The sequence below is a fragment of the Emys orbicularis genome, chromosome 9 (assembly GCF_028017835.1).
Source record: "Emys orbicularis isolate rEmyOrb1 chromosome 9, rEmyOrb1.hap1, whole genome shotgun sequence".
NCBI lineage: Eukaryota > Metazoa > Chordata > Testudines > Emydidae > Emys > Emys orbicularis.
In genome coordinates this window covers 38,274,170-38,281,660 of record NC_088691.1, presented here as the reverse complement: position 1 = coordinate 38,281,660, position 7,491 = coordinate 38,274,170, and positions in this window count along the sequence as shown.

The window sequence follows — 7,491 nt, the reverse complement described above, 5'->3', positions numbered from 1 at the left end:
ACTATCAGTGATTGATTCTTTTCATAATAGGTAATATGCTTATGTACATGATTTTAAATCAGTAGATACTGTCTGTGATGATTGATTTTAAGCAGCCTTCCCGGCTTGTATTTCAACAATGTAAATTTATCTTTACCATTGCAGACTCAAGATGTTCCTATTTACCAACTTATTCTTTCCTCCTGACATAGTAATATGCTATATAAGACAATGGAGCAACAGCTTGGATTTCTAATGTGCTCTGAAGTGACATGAGTTCACTAAGTAAGCTTGGTTGGATTCATATTGGTGAAGCCATTGAGTGCTGCCACAGTCTGTGCTTTTGGAAACATACATGATTCCTATTTCTCCAATATAGTATGTTCTTTACTTACTCTTGGCTTTTTCATTATCGTGACCTTTCAGAGCAGAGGCCACTGTTCTGCATGTTTGGAAAGCATCCACCACAGAAAGTGCTACTGTTAATAACCCTCTTGGACATTCTTTTCAGGCTGATGTGGCTCAGCTGCAGCAAAGTGTCAAGATACTCTTGCCTACCACAAAAGAGATGGGATAAAGGAGAACAAAAATTGATGGGTTTCCTTGAAAGCAAGGTGTTAATTTCGCACTTCAAGGTACAAAAATGACTACGGTACCTGCAAGTAACATATATCCCAAGAGAATCCAAAATGCAAAAATTGAGACTGAAGAGCTATCTGGGAAAGAGAACACCTGCAGTTCTCAACCCGCTTTCCCTCACAAGTTCTGCCTGCTGAGGTCACACTCCTCTTTCCCCAAATAGCCTTCCTTTCAACTTCTCAGACAGGACAATTTCTCCATTTTTAAGGAAAGCTGAGAGTCCCACTTAATTATATGATTCCAGGACCTGGTGCTTCAAGACCACCACCAAAAACATGATAAAAATCATGAAAAGGGGACAGCACAACATTTGTCACTGAAAGTGACAGCCTGGCCTTCCTCATTTGAATATCACTGTGGCTCAGTCTACCCCAAGTGTTTTACTTATTCCTCTGTTCTGCAAAATTCAGTGCTCTGCAATATGTTCTAAGCCCACATGAACAATCTTACCCCAGCTACAGCACTATTCTCATTTCCTCTTACACTCACTTCCCCATGCCTCTTTCTTAGCTGATTCCTTCCTTTCACCGCTCTGAACTCTGACTTCTCTCATACTTCCCCCATGCTTGAAGCAGTCTTCCATGTCCTGTCTCATACATATACACACACACACACACACACACACACACACACACACACACACACACACACACACACACACACACACCACCAATCCCTGCACGAATCCCATTTTTCCATTAAATCTCTACATTTATCTCTTTAGCAATGAGGCGTGTGATAGACCTGGGTGGTAGGTGAACCCTGGGCTCGGGGAGGCTAGCCCCTGGCCTGACCTGCCCTGCCCCTTCTGCCCAAGGCCCTGCCCCTCCCACCTGAACCCAGAGTCCCCCCCGGGCCACCCGATCACCCCCAGCCCCAGAGTGCAAGGCGGGTGTGCAGGTGACACAGCTCTCCTCCCCCAACCCCGGAGTGCCCCCTTATCCCAAAGTGCCGGGTGGGTGCTCAGGCAGCGCAGTCCCTCTGCCCCAGCCCTGGAGCACCAGAAGGGTGGGTGGGCAGGAAGGGCCACCCCTCTCAGCCCTGGAGCACCGGGTGGGAGGGCCAGCAGGTGGCGCGGGCCCCACAGCCCTGGAGCACTGGGTGGAAGGACAGGCAGCGCGGGGCCCCCTCTCCAGTATCAGAGCGCTGGGCAGGAAGGCAGGCAGCATGGCCTCCTGAGCACTGGAGCGCAGGCTGGCCCCCATTAGCCCCAGCCTGGGGACCTTGCCATGGCGGGAAAAGCCCCCCCCACAGCACAGTGTCAGGAAGCAGGTAGGGGTCTGGGGGTGGAGCATGGGTGGGTCCCGCAAGGCTCTTTGGGGAGGCTCAGCCTTCCCTGGCCTTCGATAGCTGCCACCCATGTCCATAGACTCCAAAGGACTAACTCCTCACTTGCACTGGTGTAAGCAGAAGGAGAATTAAGTCCATTGTCTTTGTGCTTTATTGTATCTGATCTGTTCACCCGCAATTTGTCCCCTTTGTTCAACTGCAAGGCCTTCATGACAGATTCTGGGCCCAATTCCAGGTTGCCTCACAACTTGTACGATTATTCTCACTACTGCAAAGGGAGTGTACAGCACCAAGTCAAACACTTAAATTAGAATGGTAGCATTTTACAACTATTTTGCATTGGCAGCAAAGAGTCCTGTGGCACCTTATAGACTAACAAATGTATAGGAGCATGAGCTTTCGTGGGTGAATACCCACTTCTTCAGATGCATGTAGTGGAAATTTCCAGGGGCAGGTATAAATATGCAAGCAAGAGTGAGTAAGGCTAGAGATAACGAGGTTAGTTCAATCAGGGAGGATGAGGCCCTCTTCTAGCTGTTGAGGTGTGAACACCAAGGGAGGAGAAACTGCTTTTGTAGTTGGCATATTGTGGGGCCATGCGGGTGCCCATAGCGGTGCCACTGGTCTGGAGGTATATATTGTTATCAAATTTGACTTTATCCTCACACACAACTATTTCAAATTTGATGACAATATATACCTCCAGACCAGTGGCCCACATATCTACACCAGCGACACCATCACAGGACCTAACCAGATCAGCCACACCATCACCGGTTCATTCACCTGCACATCCACCAATGTAATATACGCCATCATATGCCAGCAATGCCCCTCTGCTATGTACATCGGCCAAACTGGACAGTCCCTACTTAAAAGGATAAATGGACACAAATCAGATATTAGGAATGGCAATATACAAAAACCTGTAGGAGAACACTTCAACCTCCCTGGACACACAATAGCAGATTTAAAGGTAGCCATCCTGCAGCAAAAAAACTTCAGGACCAGACTTCAAAGAGAAACTGCTGAGCTTCAGTTGATCTGCAAATTTGACACCATCAGGATTAAACAAAGACTGTGACTGGCTAGCCAACTACAAAAGCAATTTCTCCTCCCTTGGTGTTCACACCTCAACAGCTAGAAGAGGGCCTCATCCTCCCTGATTGAACTAACCTCGTTATCTCTAGCCTTACTCACTCTTGCTTGCATATTTATACCTGCCCCTGGAAATTTCCACTACATGCATCCGAAGAAGTGGGTATTCACCCACGAAAGCTCATGCTCCTTTACATCTGTTAGTCTATAAGGTGCCACAGGACTCTTTGCTGCTTTTACAGATCCAGACTAACACGGCTACCCCTTTGATACTATTTTGCATTGGCTCAAATGACTACTCATGGCACAGGACAATGAAGAATCAACCCCTTCTCAACTTTTTTCTGTGTTTTGCAAATCACTGTGCACATTTACAGCATTATATAAATAAGAATTCCATTTTAGAACAATATTTCTGTGTTTATGCTGCCAGCTGGAAGCAGGAAGTTTACAGGCATATGAAAATAATAAACAGGGAAAATGAATAATCCAAACTCTTTTGTATCTCAGAAATGGTCGGTTCTGGATTAGATCAAATCTTAGATGAGATGAAACTGTTCAAGTTAAAGAAATAGCCCAACCCTTCATCAATCTCTACGGTTGCCAGGTGTCCAATTTTCAACCGGAACACCCGGTCGAAAAGGGACCCTGGTGGCTCTGGTCAGCACCACCAACCAGGCCATTAAAAGTCTGGATGGCGGTGCTGCAGGGCTAAGGCAGGCTAGTCCCTACCTTTCCTAGCTCCGCGTTGCACCCCAGAAGTGGTCAGCAGGTCCAGCTGCTAGGTGGGGGACCAGCGGGATCCACGTGCTGCCCTCGTCCCAAGCCCCAGCTCCGCATTCCTATTGGCTGGGAATTGCAACAATGGGAGCTGCGGGGGTGGTGCCTACAGCCAAGAGCAGCACGCAGAGCCTCCTGGATCCCCCCCTGCCTAGGAGCCAGACCTGCTGTCCTCTTCCGAGGCACAGCGCAGAGGAAGGACAGGCAGGGAGCCTGCTTTAGCCCTGCTGTGCCACTGACCGGGAGCCACTCGAAATAAGCCCAAGCCCCAACCTCAGCCCTGAACCCCCCTAACCTGGAGCCCCTCCTGCACTCCAAACCCCTCATCCCTGTCCCCACCCCAGCACCTGCACCCCCAGCTGGAGTGTTCATGCCCTCCTGCAACCCAACCCCCTGCATCAACCTACAGCCCCCTCCCACACTCCAAATCCCTCAGCCCCACCACCCCAGCCTGGAGCCGCCTCCTACACCCCAAATCCCACATCCCTGGCCCCAGCCCAGAGCCCACACCCCCAGCCGGAGCCCTCACGCCCTCCCAACCCCCTGCCCCAGCCAGAGCCCCCTCCCACACCCTGAACCCCTCATCCCCAGCCCCACCCTACAGCCCGCACCCCCATCTGGAGCCCTCACCCCCTCCTGCACCCCAACCCCTTGCCTCAACCCGCAGCCCCCTCCTGCACTCCGAATCCTTTGGCCCTACCCCCAGCCTGGAGCCCGGGCCTCGGGGAAGGGGCGGGGCTAGGGTGTTTGGTTTTGTGTGATTAGAAAGTTGGCAACCCTATCAATCTCTACAGTTTTTATACATGTAAATCTTCATGCAATATACAGTACAATCTAGCAGTGTATCAAAGGATCTCTCTAAACAATGGCAACACAAAATAAAATCAGACAGTCCAGAACTGTAGTCTAGAAAGCTCCTTCAAAAGAAAGAAAAAATATAATGACCCATTTGGAATATAACCCTAATACACTTCATCAAGCACTGAGAGAAGATAATGGCATATGTACAGAATTGCAAATAGGAGACAGTGAGCACTGCTGCATAAACCAGCTACATTTCTTTCAAAAAATGTCTTCTGGTCTAAGCAGCAATCGAGTAAAATTTGAAATCTGTTTGTTTATGGTTGAAAGCCACAGCAGGGATGGGTTTAATGACAGACAAAATCTTCAAGATTGCACTGTTTGTCAACCAATCAAAATGTTTCAATGGTGCAATTACGTTTCATCTAGCGTGTATGTGTGTGCGCGCGTGGGGGTATGTATCGCTGGCTTAAATGAAATCAATACTAAAACAAAATGACTTCGAACGTTGTGTTTCCTTAACCCTCTTTTATGGGATGGGCCAAATGCTGCTCTGACTGAAAAACACTTCCATTGGCTTCAGTGGGAACAAGATCAGATCCCTTCAATAAGAACATGCACCTCAATGTGTTATCTTCGCTCTACTTTCATTTTTAGCAAAGTTTGCTAAAAGCTTGTAAAAACGGCACTTGGAGTGTCTTCTAAGTTCAAATACTTCTGGTAGACAGTTAAAGCTGTTTGCGTAACAACACAGAAATTGGTGTCTATTGTATACTCTCTCAAAATTGTCATTTATCTTATGCTGGAGAGGCTAGACATGACCTATTTAAAAAAAAAAGACAGAAATGTCTGAGCACAAATTGGATATGGAGTAAGAAGAAAGACAAAATACTCTTTTTATGTGTTCTCCGTTTTGGGATATGTCTTTGATAAGAAAGGTGCTGAACTTATCTACAAATGTTGAAAACCAAGAGATATTGTGGTAAATGATTTCATTAAAAAGTAATGAAAGACAGTAATGGTAAACCAGACTCAGGGTTTCACTCCTCTTGATTGTGTGATTTCTCATTTAATAGTCTCCCCTTTTGAGTGGCCACATTATCAAAATTCAGACAATGATTTGCTGTGGAAAGAATTTTTCTCATATGTCATATCTCTCAACTTTCCTAATTTTAGCAGGCTAACCTACCCACTCCATTCTCTTTCAAAATCTGCAGGCATACTTCTGAAAGGCCTGCCAAAAATAGTGGATATCATTCTGTTTTTCATTGTTACCTACATTTTGTGGGTGGCTTCTAGGTCATGGTCTAGAAAAACTCAAAAGAGAAGTCACCAATAGTGCAACTCCACATGGTAGCAACAATGGAAGCTATAATGTGGTCAGAGTGCAAAGTTTATGTCACCACATGGTTTAATCCTAGAGTGAGAAATAGACATACATATTATTTTGCTGAATTATACAGCTCCTGTAATATGCCTATTACATCAAGAGCTAGTCATCTAATAAAACACACACACACAAAATTTGCCAATGAGTTTAGCTTGCCATTATTCACAAGGTTATACTATTTGTTTTCTGCAAGTACTCAGATGACTTGTACTTGGTAAAATGTTTTCAACTTCTAAAAGTTTCACAAATGTTGCAACAATTTATTCATCTGAAAAATGTTATCAGAAGCTTATTATTTGTTATTCTCTCGTTTAAGAAGTCTTGGTTATCCATTCAGAGAGCAGAAAAAAATGGCAAATGTTTTACATAGCCAAACACACAGCACAAAATCACACAATGGACCATGGAATAGCAAATATGAAGTATTAAAATATTCAGTTATTTAACAAATACTCTCCAATAATTAATATTGTCACAGAAATCAGCATTGACTCCTAAACAATTTGCTAAGCTTATTTAGGTTTAAATTTGTAACAAATATTATAGAAAACAAGCTGTAATTATGACATGACATTGATTTGAATTTTTCAATTTTCCACTTACCTTTGTAAAAAATCTAAACTTTCCATTCCTTTCCCCCCTCTGATATAAATACTATACAGTGCATGTAGATTCTGTAGGTACTGTTAATACTAACTCTATTTTGTTTTTCTTTCTTTAACATGATCAGTCATTGGGAGAAATAGTATTGTTGCCTGCTGGTAATGACTAACCTGCAAATATTCCAAGCTGAAGCTGCCTAATAATAATAAACTATTTCTTCATAGTCCATGTTACTGTCAAAACCATTTCTAATGTACAAATCTCACTTTCAGAATATCTGAATGCATATGTGTTAAAAATGGATACGTGTTGCATAGTTCTCTGTTCCCTTGGGAACACTGTTCAGCACTCATTTGAGCTGTGACCTGCTTAAGCTGCCAAGGAGTATTAATATTTTTGTAGGATCTTTAAAATGGAGATCTAGAGCAAAGGACAAAGCCAGAGAATTAGACTTTTTCACTTTCCAAATGAAAAGCAGACTGCGAGTCTCTATTTCCTGGAGTAGAACAGTGCTTCACAACTTTGACTCTTTTTTTAGGATTTGCCCTGCTTGGCAAGCCTTATCTTCAAGATTGTCTTTTCTGTGGAAAAAGGTTTTCTATGAACTGTGCACCCAGAATCTTAGCACTGCTTACAGGAGGACTTGCCACCTCTATATACTTCTTGAGAGCTTTGGCAAGAGGATAATATTTTATTTTGTAGCAACTGCTTGAGCAAATATAACCGATTTAAATTAACTTCAGAATTCACTCTTGAGCAACAGAGGTGAGTTTAGAATGCAATGCATGTGACACCAAGAGTGATGGTAAGAAACTGCCCCTTCTTGCCTGATACCAGTCACATGACATGGGTCAAGGTTATAAAGGTTAATACCAATGCTACATGAAAGGGATCAATATCAACAAAATCAT